General features: G+C 46.5%; 1 protein-coding gene and 1 pseudogene across 2 annotated transcripts in view; both read right to left on the reverse strand.

Moving 5' to 3' along the window:
* The window catches only part of LOC148148487 (uncharacterized), a 232,082-nt pseudogene extending 231,972 nt beyond the window's left edge, over window positions 1-110 (reverse strand).
* Window positions 1-18,441, reverse strand: part of robo2 (roundabout, axon guidance receptor, homolog 2 (Drosophila)) — a 1,751,833-nt gene that overhangs the window by 1,331,783 nt on the left and 401,609 nt on the right. The window lies entirely within an intron of this gene.

Raw genomic sequence — 18,441 nt, forward strand, 5'->3', positions numbered from 1 at the left:
AGTCAAGTGCGTGGGAGAACTGCTGTATTCATGAATGAATGTTTACATTACTGACTGTACATCAGACTAGGAAGCCATTAGTTTATTTTAACTTCAGACAGAAGGTTCATTGTCTCAGTTCAGAAAAACTGGGGAGATTATTCCAGATGAAGAACAGTTTCTCCCAGCGGAGGAATGCAGCTTTTCATTCAGGGGAACTCATCACCTGAACCAACACGTTTCAGTTTGTGGAGCTTCTGAACCAGGAGAGTTTGGATGGAAACCCTCAAGTGGTAAGAACTGAGAAGATTTTGGCCATCAGGATCGAGAAAGGTTTATATCAGAGGATTCGGAGAGGAATTGTAAAACTGTTCCCACAGTCCAAGGAAAAGAAACTTGGAGGAGTCAGTTAAATAAAAACTGAAAGAGGGGAGTGAAATTTGTCTGGAATTGCTTAAAGGACAGGGTAAGTTGGTGGCTCAGTGATTAACACTGCTGCCTCTCAGCACTCAGGACCCCTCGAGCGATTGGGTAGAGTTTGTACATTCTCCCTGTGTCTGTATGGGGCTTTCTCCCGATGCTCCAGTTTCCTCCGACAGTCCAAAGAATTGCAGGCTAGGTGGTTTGGCCGTGCTAAATTGCTCATGGCGTCCAGGGATGTTTGGGTTAGCCAATGGAAACGCAGGGTTATAGGCATACGGTGTAGGCTCGGTCTGGGTAGGATGCTGTTTGGACAGTCGGTATGGACTTGATGAGCCAAATGGCCTAATTCCACACTGGAGGGATTCTGTGAAAGTGTTAGAGAATAGTTTGAAAAATTGTCGAATTAAATTTGTTTTTCTCCTTTGTGCAATAAATTTATGTTCTGTTGTTAATGAAAATTTGCAGTACCATGCAAATACGTTTCAGTGACTAACAATCATCACTGACGACCCCACCTTAGTAGGATGGACATCTAACAACAATGAGTCAAAATACAGAAGTGAGATAGAGGGCTTGGTGACATGATGCAACAATAACAACCTCTCTCTCCATGTCGGTAAAACTAAAGATCATTGGCTTCAGAAAGAACGGAGGAGAACACACCCACATCTACATCAACAGAGCAGAGGTTGAGAGAGGGGGAGCGAGTCAAGTTCCTTGGAGTGACAATAACCAACAACCTGTCTTCAACTTCCCATTTAGATGCATTGGTAAGGAAGGGCACAACGTCACCTCTTCTTCCTCAGGCAGCTCAGGAAATTCAGCATGTCCGTAAGGACCCTCACCAACCTCTACAGATGCACCTTTGAAAGCATACTGATCGGGTGCATAACAGCCTGGTACGGCAACTGCTTTGTCCAGGACAGTAAGAAACCTCAGAAGATTGTGTGCACAACCTAGACCATCATGGAAGCCAACCTTCCATCCATGGACTCCATTTACATGCTCGTTGTCAAAGGCTGCCAGCATCATCAAAGACCCCTCCCACCCCAGTAAGGCTCTCCCACAACCTCTTCCATCAGGCAGAAGATACAAGTTCAGGAACAGCTTCTTCCCTGCCGTTAATAGACTGATGAATAGACTCACTCGTCTCAAATAATGCTGATGTTGCTAACGTTGATCTCGCCTAGTGTACACCCTGTGCAAAGTAACCTATACGCCTCTGTCGATGTCTTTTTGATCTGCACATCCTTGCTTACTACGAACTGCCTGTACCACTCGTAAACCATGCTTTTCACTGTACATCGGTACACGTGACAATAAATCAATCCTTCATGTTAGCCCGAACCACAAAAGAATTAAACATGAGATCTATCAAGCCAGATTTAATTCTGGGGTCCGACTTGTCTAGTCCTGCCATCAGTTCGCATTGCATCTTAGTCAATGTTAAATCTGAGCAGCGCACCTAATGCTAACCCAGGCAACAGAAGAAAACAAACTGGATCAGTTCCAAAGTCCTAAATGATGAAATGAAATGCCAACCATGCTGTGATACAAACTAGAACATAGCAGTTCAGAGTTCAAGTCGTTGTGGTATTGAAATAATTTTGAAAGGAAAATCCACCGAGGATTTCATCTCCTGACCGGTTTGCCCCTCCACCCACATCCTCCTGGAAAGGTCATTCACGCGGTTGACGGGAGGAGGATGTGATCAGCTTGCCTTGCGATGCCACCCACAGTTGAGAAGGTGCCTAATCCTCACAGTGTCCAGACGGGAGGAAGGCTGGCTGTGGTACTAAATCAGAGCAGCAAGCAGGAGTCAGGCGGGGCGGGGGAAGCGACCCAATTGCCTGCAAAGTTGATGATCTTCTCACTTTTCTGCCCAGCGTGTGATTTATCCTGGATGGTTAAAAATAAAAGATTCATTTTGTTTTCAGGCAGTGTATTGACTGCGATCTCACAGAAAGCCATTAATTACCACCGGCTGCATTGATGAAGCTCTAAATGGCTAATAATTTGCATTATTAATACTTACTGCACGCAGCTGAATTTCACTAAGCTTTTATTGACTGTGTCAGTGTGTGTGTGTGTGTCTTTCTCATTCCCCACTGTTTGACATCAACAATGCAACACTGCACAAGCTCAGGGTACATCGATGTGTCAAAATTGTGGGATACTGAGATCGGCAAGATGATTAACTCAGTCCCAGATATTCGGCTGGATAGAGGTCGAGCTGCGGGGTTCCTCTCCTTGTGTGTTCAAAATAGTTGTGCTGAGGAGCGAAACAGCCTGCATTCCTGTAACGCCTTTCCTGACCGCGAGAACTCTCAAAGTGCCTAACAGCCACTTCTGCAATTGAGCAAAGAGCCGGGCAATTTGGTCCCAGCTGACTCGGGTGAACGGTGAGGTGAAAATTACTGGGTTACCTGTTGTTTCGAAGTACTGCAGGATAAATATTTATGAGGATCTGAAAGCACAACCTAGGTAGTTCAGAAACAATTCAAAAAGTGGGACCTCAAAGGTAATGATCTCAGAATTTCTACCAGTTTTAGAGGAATGAGTGGGGGATCTCACTGAAACTTACAATATTTTAACAGGACTATTCAGGGTAAACACAGGAAGATGTTCTGGATGACTGGGAAATCAGGAACCGGCGGGGGGGTCACAGTGTAAGAATATGGGGAAGGCCATTTCGGATTGAGATGCTTCACCCAGAGAGTGGGGAGCCTGTGGAATTCTCTGCCACAGAAAGCAGTTGAGGCTGAAACATTGAATGTTTTCAAGGAGTTAGATATGAGGGCTAAAGGGATCAAAGGATATGGGGGAGAAAGCAGGGACAGGGCACTGAGTTGGATGATCAACCATGATCCTATTGAATAATGGAGCAGGTTGAAGGGCCGAGTGGTCTAATTCTGCCTTCTGTGTAACTCAGCGTATCTGACAGGATCTAGGGAGAGAGGCACAGGGTTAACCTTTCGGGTCTGGCACCCCTCTTCTTCAGAAATGAACGGTGTTGGGAAGTGGTTTTATTTATATTTTTGACAGAAGCAGAGACCCAGCACAAAAGACAAAGGAATTCTTAATGGTAAAGAAAGAGAAAAAGGGATGTAAAATTAATGTAAATTAAGGTATGAAAGGGAGGAATGAGGCCTGTCTGCTGAGACCAAGGTTTACAAAATACAAAGTAAACAAGTTGATGTGGAGGGGCAATTCTGGGGTTATTTTGAAGTTATTGAATTTAATAAGTCTGCAAAATGTCTAAGCATAAACTGAGGTGTTATTCCTTAATTTTGCTTTTGCCCAGAATATCGATTCTCCTGCTCCTCGGATGCTGTCTGGCCTGCTGCGTTTTTCCAGCACCACACTTTTCACCTCTGGTCTCCAGCATCTGCAGCCCTCCTTTCTCCTGCTTTAATTTTGTGTTGTGTTTCATCGGAACATTGAATTAGACCAACGATTGAAATAGCACAAGAGCAAGGCAGTGCTTTCTCCCCCATATCCTTTGATCCCTTTAGCCCTCATATCTAACTCCTTGAAAACATTCAACGTTTCAGCCTCAACTGCTTTCTGTGAAAAATGTGTTGCTGGAAAAGCGCAGCAGGGCAGGCAGCATCCGAGGAGCAGGAGAATCGACGTATCGGGCATAAGCCTTCCTTCAGGAATGAGGAGAGTGTGCCGAGCGGGCTAAGATAAAAGGTAGGGAGGAGGGACTTGGGGGAGGGGCATTGGGAAAGCGATAGGTGGAAGGAGGTTAAGGTGAGGGTGTTAGGCCGGAGTGGGGGTGGGGGGGGAGAGGTCGGGAAGAAAATTGCAGGTTAGGAAGGCAGTGCTGAGTCTGAGGGTTGGGACTGAGAAAAGGTGGGGGGAGGGGAAATGAGAAAGCTGGAGAAATCTGCATTCATCCCTTGTGGTTGGAGGGTTCCTAGGAGGAAGATGAGGCGCTCTTCCTCCAGGCATCGTGTTGCCATGGTCTGGCGATGGAGGAGGCCAAGGACCTGCATGTCCTTGGTGGAGTGGGAGGGGGAGTTGAAGTGTTGAGCCACAGGGCGGTTAGGTTGGTTGGTCCGGGTGTCCCAGAGGTGTTCTCTGAAATGCTCCACAAGTAGGCGGCCTGTCTCCCCAATATAGAGGAGGCCACATCGGGTGCAGCGGATGCAGTAAATGATGTGTGTGGAGGTGCAGGTGAATTTGTGACGGATATGGAAGGATCCCTTGGGGCCTTGGAGGGAAGTGAGGGGGGAGGTGTGGGCGCAAGTTTTGCATTTCTTGCGGTTGCAGAGGAAGGTGCCGGGAGTGGAGGTTGGGTTGGTGGGGGGTGTGGATCTGACGAGGGAGTCACGGAGGGAGTGGTCTTTTCAGAACGCTGATAGGGGAGGGGAGGGAAATAAATCCCTGGTGGTGGGATCTGTTTGGAGGTGGCGAAAATGACGAAGGATGATACGATGTATCTGGAGGTTGGTGAGGTGGTAAGTGAGGACCAGTAGGGTTCTGTCCTGGTGGCGATTGGAGGAGTGGGGTTCAAGGGCGGAGGAGCAGGAAGTGGAGGAGATGTGGTGGAGAGCATCGTCAACCACGTCTGAGAGGAAATTGCGGTCTTTGAAGGAGGAGGCAATCTGCCCCTGCATCCACAAGAAATGCAAAACTTGCGCCCACACCTCCCCCCTCACTTCCCTCCAAGGCCCCAAGGGATCCTTCCATATCCGCCACAAATTCACCTGCACCACCACACACATCATTTACTGCATTCTCTGCACCCGATGTGGCCTCCTCTACATTGGGAACGTTTCAGAGAACACCTCTGGGACACCCGCACCAACCAACCCAACCGTCCTGTGGCTGAACACTTTAACACCCCCTCCCACTCCGCCAAGGACATGCAGGTCCTTGGCCTCCTCCATCGCCAGACCATGGCAACACGATACCTGGAGGAAGAGCACCTCATCTTCCGCCTAGGAACCCTCCAACCACAAGGGATGAATGCAGATTTCTCCAGCTTCCTCATTTCCCCTTCCCCCACCTTATCTCAGTCCCATCCCTCAGACTCAGCACTGCCTTCTTGACCTGCAATCTTCTTCCCGACCTCTCCGCCCCCACCCCCTCTCCGGCCTATCACCCTTCACCTTAACCTCCTTCCGCCTATCGCATTCCCAATGCCCCTCCCCCAAGTCCCTCCTCCCTACCTTTTATCTTAGCCTGCCTGGCACACCTTCCTCATTCCTGATGAAGGGCTTATGCCCGAAACGTCGATTCTCCTGCTCCTTGGATGCTGCCTGACCTGCTGCGCTTTTCCAGCAACACATTTTTCAGCTCTGATCGCCAGCATCTGCAGACCTCACTTTCTCCTAGTGATTGAAATGGCAAGGAACTGGGAGTTCAGGGTCATTCCCATGAACATAAAAACTAGGAGCAGGAGTAGGTCATTCGGCCCATTGAGCCTGCTCTGCCATTCAATAAGATCTTTTCGTGGCCTCAGCTCCACTTACCCGCCCTCTCACCGTCTCCCTCAATTCCTTTTATTGTTCAAAAAAAAAATCCACCTTAGCTTGAGAAATGCTTACCGTAGTACCCCCAACTACTTCATTGGTCAGGGAATTCCACAGATTCTTAACCCTCTGGGTCCTGCTCAATTCAGTCCTAAATCTGCTCCCTCTAATCTTGAGGCTCTCCCCTCGTGTCCTAGTTTCACCTGCCAGTGGAAACATCCTCTCTACTTCTATCTTATCTATTCTCTTCATAATTTTGTATGTTTCTATAAGATTCCCCTCAATCTTCTAAATTCCAATTAATATAACCCCAGTTTCTCCTCATAAGTCAACCCCCTCAACTCTGGAATGAACCGAGTGAACCTCCTCTGCCAGTACATCCTTTCTCAAATAAGGAGACCAACACTGCACGCAGTACTTCAGGTGTGGTCTCACCAGCACCCTGTACAGCTGCAACACAGCTGTTTTTACATTCAATCCCTTTGGCAATGAAGGCCAAAATTCCATTTGCCTTCCTAATTACCTGGTGTACCTGCAGACCAACCTTCTGTGATTCATGCACAAGGACGCCCAGGTCCCTCTGCATAGCAACATGCTGCAAATTTTCACCATTCAAGTAATAATCCATTTTACTGTTACTCCTACCAAAATGTTTGACTTCACATTTACTAACATTGTATTCCATCTGCCAGAACTTTGCCCACTCACTCAATGTATCTATGTTCCTCTGCAAAGTTCTACAATCCTCTGCACACTTTGCTCTGCCACGCATCTTAGTGTCATCTGCAAACTTTGACACACTACACGTGGTCCCCAACTCCGAATCATCTATGTAAATTGTGAATAATTGCAGGCCCAACATCGATCCCTAAGGCACACCACTAGTCACTGATTGCCAACCAGAATAGCACTCATTTGTCCCCACTCTTTGCTTCCTGTTAGTCAACCAATCTTGTACCCATCCTAATACTTTACCCCGAACACCTTATCTTATGCAGCAACCTCTTGTGTGGCACCTTGTTGAAGGCCTTTTGGAAATCTAGGTACACCACATCCACTGAGTACCCATTGTCCATTGTGCTCGTAATGTCTTCATAGAATTCCAAAAGATTTGTCAAGCTTGACCTGCCCTTCATGAACCCATGTTGCATCAGCCGAACTGGATAATTTCTATCAAGATGCCTTGCTATTTCTTTCTTGATAATGGAATCAAGTATTTTCCCCACTACAGATGTTAACTGGTCTATAATTCCCCATCTTTTGTCCACCTCCCTTTTTGAACAGTGGCTTCGCATTTGCTGTTTTCTAATCTGCTGGGATTGCCCCAGCAGACTGGGAACAGAGCGGAATGGCACAGTGTCTCAGTAGTTAGCACAGATGCCTCACAGTGCCAGGGATCCGGGTTCGATCCCTGCCTCTGGAGTCTATCTGTGTGGAGTTTGAATGTTCTCCCTGTGTTTGTTTGGTTTTCCTCCTATAGTCCAAAGGTGTGCAGGTTAGGCTAAATTACCCATAGTGTCCATGGATGTGTAGGTTAGGTGGATTCGCCATGGGAAATGCAGGGTTCCAGGGATAGGGTAGGGAATATGGGACTAGGTAGGATGCTCTTTGGTGTGGACTCAATGAGCTGAATAGCCTGCTTCCACACTGTAGAGATCCTATTAAAAAAAGGTGTTCCACAAAGTAGTCACACAGTCGGCGTTTGGTCTCACCAATTCAAGGAGGCCATGTTGTGAGCAGTGAACGCAGTAGCCGAGATTGACAGAAGTACAAATGAAATACTGCTTCACCTGGAAGGTGTGTTTAGGGCCTTGGAGGAGGTGAATGGGCAGGTCATAGAGGCATAGAAGTGGAAACAGACCCTTCAGTCCAACTCGTCCATGCCCGACCAGATATCCGAACCTAATCTGGTTCCATTTGCCAGCACTTGGCCCATATCCCTCTAAACCCTTCCTATTCATATACCCATCCAGGTGCCTTTCAAATGCTGTAACTGTACCAGCCTCCACCACTTCCTCTGGCAGCTCATTCCATACATGCATCACCTGCTGCATGAAAAAGTTGTCCCTTAGGAACCTTTTAAAAATTTTCCCCTGAACCCCCCCCCCACCTCAGAGAAACAATCTTGTCCATGTATCCTATCCATGTGTTACACCTTCTGCGATTGCGAGAGAAAGTGAATGGAGAGGACCAGGGTGTCACAGAGGGAATGATCCCTACAAAATGCTGACAGTTGAGGGGGGGTAAATGGGTTTGGAGGAGATGAGAAATGGTCGACGATGATGATTCTTTGAATGCAAGGATTGTGCAGTGGAAACTGAGAACAAGGGGATTTCTCTTGCTGGTTTGGGAAGGAGGGGAAGGGGTGAGTGGAGAAGGATGGGAAATGGGTCAAACATGGATGATGGTCCTGTCGACCAGGGCAGGGTGGAGGGGCAGTTTTTGGCCACTTATCAAAAGCATAAAATGTGGAGTGAGATGCTCCCATCATCAGTCTCTCCTTCCCTGATTCTGCCACAAACCTGATTATAGCCCTCATCGCTCAGAGTCCTACGAGATGTGTACTATCTCCAAGGTCCTCTGCAGAACTTCACCAAAAGATCCTCAGGCAGCACCCTTCAAACCCATGACCACATCCATCTAGAGGGACCAGACCAGCAGATACATGGAAAAACTAGTCGATGTAAGGTCCCCCGAAGCCACTCACCATCCTGACTTAGACCTATACTGCCATCCTTCACTGTCGCTGGGTCAAAATCCTGGAATACCCTCCCTAAGGGCATTGTGGGTCAACCCACAGCAGGTGGATTGCAGAGGTTCAAGAAGGCAGCTCACCACCTTCTCAAAGGGCAACTAGGGACGGGTAATAAATGCCTGGCCAGAGTGACATCCATGCCCCACAAAAATGAATAAAACAAATTCAACCCAATGTGTTCAATGATGTGTGGGCTCCAGATCTCCTTTCATTTACCTTGCAATAATCTGCAATTACCTTGCGCCTTTAATACACAAAAGCATGCTTACATGCTTCAACAAGGTGTAATTAGACATGAGTCGAGAGTGTGGTGCTGGAAAAGCACAGTAGGTCAGGCAGCATCTGAGGAGCAGGAAGATCGATGTTTTGGATTTAAGTCCTTTATCCTGATGAAGGGATTATGCTTGCAATGTCGATTCTCCTGCTCCTCGGATGCTGCCTGACCTGCTGTGCTTTTCCAGCACCACATTCTCAATTCTGACCTCCGGCATCTGCAATCCTCACTTTCTCATAATAAGGCATGAACAGACAGCAATCCATGGTTGAGGTAGTGGGGTGATGGGCTGTCCAAAAGATCAGCCAAAAAAGAGGTGACTTAGCAGACAAGAAGAAGGCGAAGAGATGAAGAGATGTCAAGGGCTAATTCTGGCCTGTTTGTCTGAGGAAGATGAAGACATCAACACCAGTGATAGAGATAGCAGAGTAGCAGGAGCACAGGGATTTCTGAGGTTTGAGGGTGGAAGAGGTTATGGAGATAGGAAAGGATGTTTGTCTCCCTTGTCAGGCCTTCATGTGACTCCAGACACACAGAAAAGTGATTGATTCTGAACTGCCCTCTGAAATCTCTGAAATTGAGACTCAGTTATACCAAACTGTTAAAGAGAGGTCAAAAGAGAAGGACTGCAGCAGTTCAAGAGGTCAACTCATCATCACCTTCTTGAGAGCAACTAGGGATTTGAACAAATATTGGCCTTGCCAAAGATACTCACATCCCATGAAAGAATAAGGAGTGAGGCCATGTCACTTCCAGCTGAACACAAGGGGATAGACCAGGATGGGGTAGAGTGATAGTTTGCTTAAATGCTGACGAGATCAAATCACTGGGGAGATATGAGTCTATTTGACTCTCACCAGGAAATGCAGATACACTTCCTGACTTCATTAGTCTGACATTCCTCTCCATTCAAATGCAATTTCTCTTTTTAATCAGATGTGATGTGAGTCAGAAGCAGAAATGCCAAATTGAATCACTAACACAGCAGACCCGAGACTGGCAGCTTCAGACTTTGCAGCCTCTCTGTTGGGAGGTTCACCTCAGTCATTGCCTTAAAATAGGCTCGAGTCTCATTTCTAACTCTACCCTGCAGGGCCTGCAAAAAAAACCAACTGATCACAAGAGCCAAGTTGCAAAGAAAGAGACCAATGAGCCTCTGCTGACTCTTTGAACAAGATATCCAATTATTCCCAATCTCGGGCTCTTTCTACACAGCCTGACAGAATTTCCTTTTTTCACATTTTTATCCAATTCTCTTTTAACAGTTTCTATTGATTCTAACTCCACCACCTGTTTGGAGAATGTGTTCACTAATCATAAAAATCTCAGTGTGAAACAAATTCTCCTCATTTCCACAGCTCCACTCATCTCCTCACCGATTGTCCTGCTGTCTGTTGCTAATGAATTTAAGTCTGTCCCTTCGGTGTACTAACTCTGCTGTCAGTGCAAACAGTTCCACCTTCTCTGATCTTTCGAAACAAAACAATATGGTTGACTCTTAAATGTTTTCTGAAGTGGCTGAGCATTAAGTGGTTGCATAATCTTACAAAAGGAATGAAACCAGACTGACCACCTGACACCAGAAAAGACAGTAGCAGAAACAGCCCTGTTGACCCTGCAAATTCCCCCTTACTAAGATCTGGGGGGCTAGTCCCAACATTGGGAGAGCTGTCTCACAGACTAGCAAAGCAACAGTTTGACCCAGTCATATTCAGGGAATCGTACCTTACAGACAATGTCCCAAACACCACCAGCACCATCCCTGGATATACCCTGCCCCTCCGAAAGACAGCCCCAGCAGAGGTGGTGGCACAGGGGCATACTGTCAGGGGGAAGTTGCACTGGGAGACCCCACAAAGTCTCATGGCTTCAGGTTAAACATGGGCAAAGAATCCTCCTGCTGATGACCATGTATCGTTCTCCCTCGGCTGATGAATCAGTAATCGTCCAATGTGAGCTACAATAGGAGGGTGCACTCCTCCCTCCTCCCCCCTATCCCTGCCCCATTCTGCCCCCTATCCCTGCTCTCTCCTGCCCCCTATCCTTGCTCCTCCTGCCCCCTATCCCTGCTCTCTCCTGCCCCCTATCCTTGCTCCCTCCTGCCCCCTATCCCTGCTCTCCTGTCCCCTATCCCTGCTCCCTCCTGCCCCCTTTTCCTTGCTCACTCCTGCCCCCATCCCTGCTCTCTCCCACCCCCATCCCTGCTCCTTCCCGCTCCTATCCCTGCTCCCTCCTGCCCCTTATCCCTGTTCTCTCCTGCCCCCTATCCCTGCTCTCTCCTGCCCTGTATCTCCATCCTCTCCTGCCCTGTATCTCCATCCTCTCCTGCCCTGTATCTCCATCCTCTCCTGTCCTGTATCTCCATCCTCTCCTGCCCTGTATCTCTATCCTCTCCTGCCCTGTATCTCCATCCTCTCCTGCCCTGTATCTCTATCCTCTCCTGCCCTGTATCTCTATCCTCTCCTGCCCTGTATCTCCATCCTCTCCTGCCCTGTATCTCCATCTTTTCCTGCCCTGTATCTCCATCCTCTCCTGCCCTGTATCTCTATCCTCTCCTGCCCTGTATCTCTATCCTCTCCTGCCCTGTATCTCCATCCTCTCCTGCCCTGTATCTCTATCCTCTCCTGCCCTGTATCTCCATCCTCTCCTGCCCTGTATCTCCATCTTTTCCTGCCCTGTATCTCCATCCTCTCCTGCCCTGTATCTCTATCCTCTCCTGCCCTGTATCTCCATCCTCTCCTGCCCTGTATCTCCATCCTCTCCTGCCCTGTATCTCTATCCTCTCCTGCCCTGTATCTCCATCCTCTCCTGCCCTGTATCTCCATCTTTTCCTGCCCTGTATCTCCATCCTCTCCTGCCCTGTATCTCCATCCTCTCCTGCCCTGTATCTCCATCCTCTCCTGCCCTGTATCTCCATCCTCTCCTGCCCTGTATCTCCATCCTCTCCTGCCCTGTATCTCCATCCTCTCCTGCCCTGTATCTCCATCCTCTCCTGCCCTGTATCTCCATCCTCTCCTGCCCTGTATCTCCAACCTCTCCTGCCCTGTATCTCCATCCTCTCCTGCCCTGTATCTCCATCCTCTCCTGCCCTGTATCTCCATCCTCTCCTGCCCTGTATCTCCAACCTCTCCTGCCCTGTATCTCTATCCTCTCCTGCCCTGTATCCCCATCCTCTCCTGCCCTGTATCTCCATCCTCTCCTGTCCTGTATCTCCATCCTCTCCTGCCCTGTATCTCCATCCTCTCCTGCCCTGTATCTCCATCCTCTCCTGCCCTGTATCTCTATCCTCTCCTGCCCTGTATCTCCATCCTCTCCTGTCCTGTATCTCTATCCTCTCCTGCCCTGTTTGCCTGTTCTCTCCTGCTTTGTAACAGCGCTGTAGCTTAAGAAGTCACACGAGGCTTGTCAAGTTTTTATGAGCCCCCTGATCTGTTAAAGCCAACATCTTTTGTAATTGGAATGTGAATGTTGAAGTTGGCCCCCCTGTAGCTTTCCAACGTTTTAAACATTTGTTGTTTATGAAATATTAACATCCCCTCAATAATGGTCTTATTTTGTGTTGCAGTATTGCTATTCCTTTTCAATTCCCAGAACATCAGCCAACTGTTCATTACATGGATCAACTCAATGCAGTCAGCAAGAAGGTGTGAGTGGCTGTGGGAGACTGGGGGCGGGTGACTAGCCTTGGAGATTTACAGGATAGTTATAGACTTAATTCCTGATGTGACACAATGTTTATTTCATTTGAAAACTAGCCAAACACCAACTGAGGAAATGGGGTGAACATTATTGCTTGATTATACTTGAGGGGGTCCAGTGAAGCAACTTGTTAGACATTAAATATCTGAGTCACAAAATATAACTGTTGATGATAAAACTAATGTTACAGAGATGACAACAGAAGAAAAGCAGAGATGCGACAGGAAGAAGCATGTGAAGAGAGAGATCTTAGACACTACACTGGAGAACTGGATTCAGTAGAATATGAGAGCTAGGAGCAGGGGTTAGGCCATTCAGCCTCTTAAATTCTGCCATTTAATACGATCGTGACTGATCTCATCTCAGCCTCAACTCCACCTTTATGCCCACTCCCCATGATCCTTCAATCCATTACTAATTATAAATCTGTCTATCTTCTTGTTAATGTCCCAGCATCCTCTGCACTCTGGGGAGTGAATTTCACAGATTCAAGACCCTTTGTGGCACAGTGGTTAGCACTGCTGCCTCACAGCGCCAGAGACCCGGGTTCAAATCCCGCCTCAGGCGACTGACTGTGCGGAGTTTGCACGTTCTCCCCGTGTCTGCCTGGGTTTGCTCCGGTTTCCTCCCACAGTCCAAAAATGTGCAGGTTAGGTGAATTGGCCACAGTAAATTGCCCGTAGTGTTCGGTGAAGGGGTAAAGGTAGGCGAATGGGTCTGGGTGGGTTGCGCTTCGGCGGTGCAGTGTGGACTTGTTGGGCCGAAGGGCCTGTTTCCACACTGTAAGTAATCTAATATAAATAATTGCTCCTCCTATTTGTTTTAATTCTGCCGCCCCTTTCCCTAAATCTGTGACCATTGTTATACATTACCTCACAAGGTGAAATATCCTCTCTATGTCTACTTTGTCAATCCCCTTCAGAATCTTATATACCTCACTGAGGTTTCCTCTCATTTTTCTAAATTAACGTGCTATCTATCGATGAAACTAACGAACTAAGGAGGGTTATAGTGCTGGATGAGTGAAACAGCCTTAACTCTGGAACGAGGAGCTAGCAGCAAGAATATATGTGCAGACCCTTAGAGCCCAGAGACACTGAGTAGAAACTTCTCACTGTGCAACTGGCAGCATTCATCTGAAGCACAGAGTCAAACAATGAGGGAGTGCTGCACTGTCAGAGATGCGGTCTTTCAAAAAACCAAAGAACTGCAGATGCTGGCAATCAGAAACAAAATCAAAAATTGCTGAAAAAAAAACTCAGCAAGCCTGGCAGCCCTAGTAAGGAGAAAGCCGAGTTAATGTTTCAGATCTAGTGACCCTTTTTCCAAACAATGTTTTATGATTAGATCTGCTTAAAGTTTCTAAGGTCCCTAAATGGGGCTTGATGAGATGGACATGAAAAACATTGTTTCATCTTTCGGGTGACTGCAGAACTAGGGCCACTGATATCTTTCACACTCAGTATATAAAACATCCAACAAGTGAAAGTTCATCTGACGAAGAATCATCCTGACTTGAAACGCTAGCTTGCTCTCTCCCCATGGATGCTGCCTGACCCACTGTGATCTCCAACATTTCTTGTTTTCATACGGATTCCAACATCTGCAGTAATTTACTCTGCAGTGTAGTGAGGTTATGTTTGAGCTATACAGAGAATTGGTGAGTATCGTGTACACTATTAGTGATCCTACTTAAGAAAAGATGTGAATGTGTAGGAAGCAGTAAGACATGGTTTATTGGACTAATACCTGGAATAGATAGGTTGCCTTGTGAGGAAAGATTGGGCAGGTTGGGCTTATACCCACTAGAGTTTAGACACTGCAGGAGATCTTTGAAACATATATCCTGGGGGATTTTGATCGGGTAGACGTGGAGAGGATGTTTCCTCTTCTGGCAGAATCTAGAACTGGGGGTCATTGTTTAAAAAGCAGTCTATTTAGAACAGAGATGAGGTGAAAACTCTTCTCTCAGAGTGGTGCGAGTCTTTGGAATTTCTTTCTTGAAAGATGGTGGAAGCAGACTGCTGAATTTTTTTAAAGGCAGAGTTAGAGAGAGATGCTTGCTAAGCAAGGGGTTCAAAGGTTATCGGGATAGGCAGGAATGCAGACTTAAGGTTACAATGACTTTATTGAATAATGGAACAGGCTCGAGGGGCTGAATGGCCTACTCCTGCTCGTGATTGTATGCATATGTCCTTTTTTTGTTAACCTGTATTGTTGTTTACTCTGACATTCCCAGTGGGGTGTGTGGATATTGAGGGTTGTATGGAGGCAGCAGGAACTGAATGATCTGCTGAGCAAAATACCAACCCTGTTCAGAACTGCTCTCAGAAGCAAATATTTATCTTTCTGAGTTGAATTTTCTGCCTCTGTGAATGTTTCTTTTCACCAGTGAAGCTTATGCTGCCTCTTTAATATAATTACAGGTTGTTAAGAAGTCACTTAATTCAGTGGCGAGATAAAAGGAAAAATAAGTGCTGACAATTTGTAACAAAAATAGGAACTGTTAGAAGTGTAAAGCATCTATAAAGGGAAGATGTTGGTTTAGGTTTCAACAGGAACTGCCTTCCAATTTGTTGACTATCTCAATTCACAACATGCTTGCATTTTGAAACTTCAAACCCAGTCCCAGCCTCCTATCTCCAAAAGACATCATCAATGCCACAGTTCTTCTGCAAACACTTTCCAGGGGTTCTGACCATGTTTATCTTTCGCACAAACATTAGAAGCGCACATGACCTGAGTGGCTGGAAAGGATAGACAGCTGGGGCTCAACTTCCCTATTATAGGTTCTGGATCAATGGTGCTGGAAGAGCACAGCAGTTCAGGCAGCATCCGAGGAGCTTTACCTTTCCCTATTATAGGATTGATTGAAAGGAAATGTGATAGAGCTGTGAACAGGTTTGATAGCATAGATCCAGAGGAAAAGTACCCTCAACCAGCTCTTACAGACACACCACGGAAAGCATTCTATCTGGATGCATAATGGCCTGGTCCGTCAACTGCTCTGCCCAGGACTGTAAGAAGCTGTGTGTACAGCCCAGACCATCATGAAAGTCAACCTCCCATCCATGGACTCCATTTACACTACTCTTTGCCAACATCATCAAAGACCCCTCCCACCGTGGTAATGCTCTCTTCTAACCTCTTCCATCAGGCAGAAGATACAGAAGCTTGAACATACACACACCAACAGGTTCAGGAACAGCTTCTTCCCTGCTGTTAGTAGACTGATGAATGGACTCTGATTTCAAATAATGTTGATCTTGCTTCACACACCTCCTGGCGCTGTAATCTTGTATGTCTCGCTCTAAGCACCCTATGATCTGTATGTCCTGGTTTGCTATAACTTGCCTGTACTGCTTGCAAATCAAAGCTTTTCACTGTACTTAGGTACACGTGACCATATTAAATCAAATCAATTCAAATCAAAGGTAGCACTTATGGAAGAGACTAAAATTGAGGTTGTAAAAAATAATATGGCTATTAATAAATCCAATAAAAATATTTTTGTCCAGAGCGTGGTTAGAATGTGGATCTCATGATCACATGGCAACAGGAGCAGATGTAGGCAAGTCAGCCTATCAATTCTGTGCCATCTTCAATGAGATCGTGGCTGATCTGATATTCCTCAACTCCACTTTCCTGACATTTCCCTATTAGCCTTGTTTCCCTTACAGATTAAAAATCTATCTCAGCCTTGTATGTATTCAATGACACAGCCTCAACAATTTTCTGCAGGAAAGATTTCCACAGATTCACTTTCCTCTGAGAGAAGAAATTCCTCCTTATCTCTGTCTTAAATGGCAAGTCTTTATTCTGAGATTACACCCGCAGGTCCTAGACCCTTCCACAAGCAGAAACACTCATTGTGAGGTCTCATAAGAATCTTGCATGCTTCAATAAGGTCACCTCTCATTTTTCAATATTTCAACCTTGGAGTGCAGGTTCATAGCTCCTTGAAAGTGGAGTCGCAGGTCGATAGGATAATGAAGAAGGCGTTTGGTGTGCTTTCCTTTATTGGTCAGAGCATTGAGTACAGGAGTTGGGAGGTCATGTTGCAGCTGTACAAGAAATTGGTTAGGCCACTTCAGGGATATTCTGTGCAATTCTGGTCTTCTTCCTATCGGAAAGATGTTGTGAAACTTGAAAGGGTTCAGAAAAGATTTACAAGGATGTTGCCAGGGTTGGAGGGTTTGAGCGATAGGGAGAGGCTGAATAGGCTGGGGCTGTTTTTCCTGGACTGTTGGAGGCTGAGGGGTGACCTTATAGAGGTTAATAAAATCATGAGGGGCACGGATAGGGTAAACAGACAAAGTCATTTCTCTGGGGTGGAGGAGTCCAGAATTAGAGGGCATAGGTTTAGGATGAGAGGGGAAAGATATAAAAGAGACCTAAGGGGCAGCTTTTTCATGCAGAATGTGGTGTGTGTGTGGAATGAACTGCCACAGGAAGTGGTGGAGGCTGATACAATTACAACATTTAAAAGGCATCTGGATGGGTACATGAATAGGAAGGGTGTGGAGGGATATTGGCTGGGTGCTGGAAGGTGGGACTAGATTGGGTTGGGATATCTAGGCCAGCACGGACGAGTTGGACTGAAGGGTCTGTTTCCATGCTGTACAAGTCTGTGACTCTATGACTGTAAGTACAATCTACTCAACCTCTCCTCATAAGATAGCCCCACCACATTTGGTATCAGTCTGGTGAAACCTCTGTGGACCATCTCCAATGTCAGTATACATTTTCTTCAATAAGGGAACCATAACTGTTTTCAATTCCAGCTGTGGTCTGACTAGTGCCTGCAATACCTTTAATAAAACTTTTCCACTTTTACAACCTATTCCATTTGAAATAAAAGCTTACATTCCATCTAGCTTCCCAATATCTACTGAACTTGAATGCTGATTTTTTTGTGATTCATTCCTCTGTTCTGTAACTTTCTGCAGTTTTTCTTCATTTAAATAATATCCAGCTCTTCTATTCCTCTTGGCAAAGTGTGGAATCTCCCATTTCTCAACATTATATTCTACCTGCCAAGTTTTTGCCCACTTGCTTAATCTGTCTATATCCCTTTACAGGAGAAAGTGAGGTCTGCAGATGCTGGAGATCAGAGCTGAAAATGTGTTGCTGGAGAAGCGCAGCAGGTCAGGCAGCATCCAGGGAACAGGAGAATCCACGTTTCAGTTCCTGAAGAAGGGCTTATGCCTGAAACGTCGATTCTCCTGTTCCCTGGATGCTGCCTGACCTGCTGCGCTTCTCCAGCAACACATTTTCAGCGCTATATCCCTTTACAGACTCATTGTCTCATCATCACCATTTGGTTTGCCAGCAATCATTCCCTAACAAGCATGATTATCCACTTTGGAATTTCCATGTCACTAGTCATGGGTTCTGTGCATCCTTGTGTGTCTGATGAGCCTGATCCTACAGCCATATCTCTGATGGCATACTTGATAGGTTTTCCTGTGAGATGGACTTGGTTCTTGACCTCAAGACCATTGGCATTCCTTTCTCCGGGTCCTGGTTAACCATGGTAGGCTTATCCTTTTTGCAAACTCATAAGTGGCAATGTTTACATAAGGGAGATAAAATAACTGCCCAGAGGCCAGTATCCCATCACCAAATCACCCTTCATTTACACATGAACAGTCCTTAACTCTAGTACTGACTCGTTCAGAACAAGCTATCAGAGTGAGCAGACTCCCTGACAGTCCCCTTTTAACCTGTCAGTCAGGTGTCCCCGATTGGATCAGATTAACAACCCCAATCAGGGAACTCATATTCTATGAGGTCGAGCTGGCTGGCCTCATTACAATCAATGCAGG

Source organism: Chiloscyllium plagiosum, unplaced genomic scaffold (assembly GCF_037043375.1).
Source record: "Chiloscyllium plagiosum isolate Xiang-an unplaced genomic scaffold, Cpla_swu_hap1 HiC_scaffold_12, whole genome shotgun sequence".
NCBI lineage: Eukaryota > Metazoa > Chordata > Chondrichthyes > Orectolobiformes > Hemiscylliidae > Chiloscyllium > Chiloscyllium plagiosum.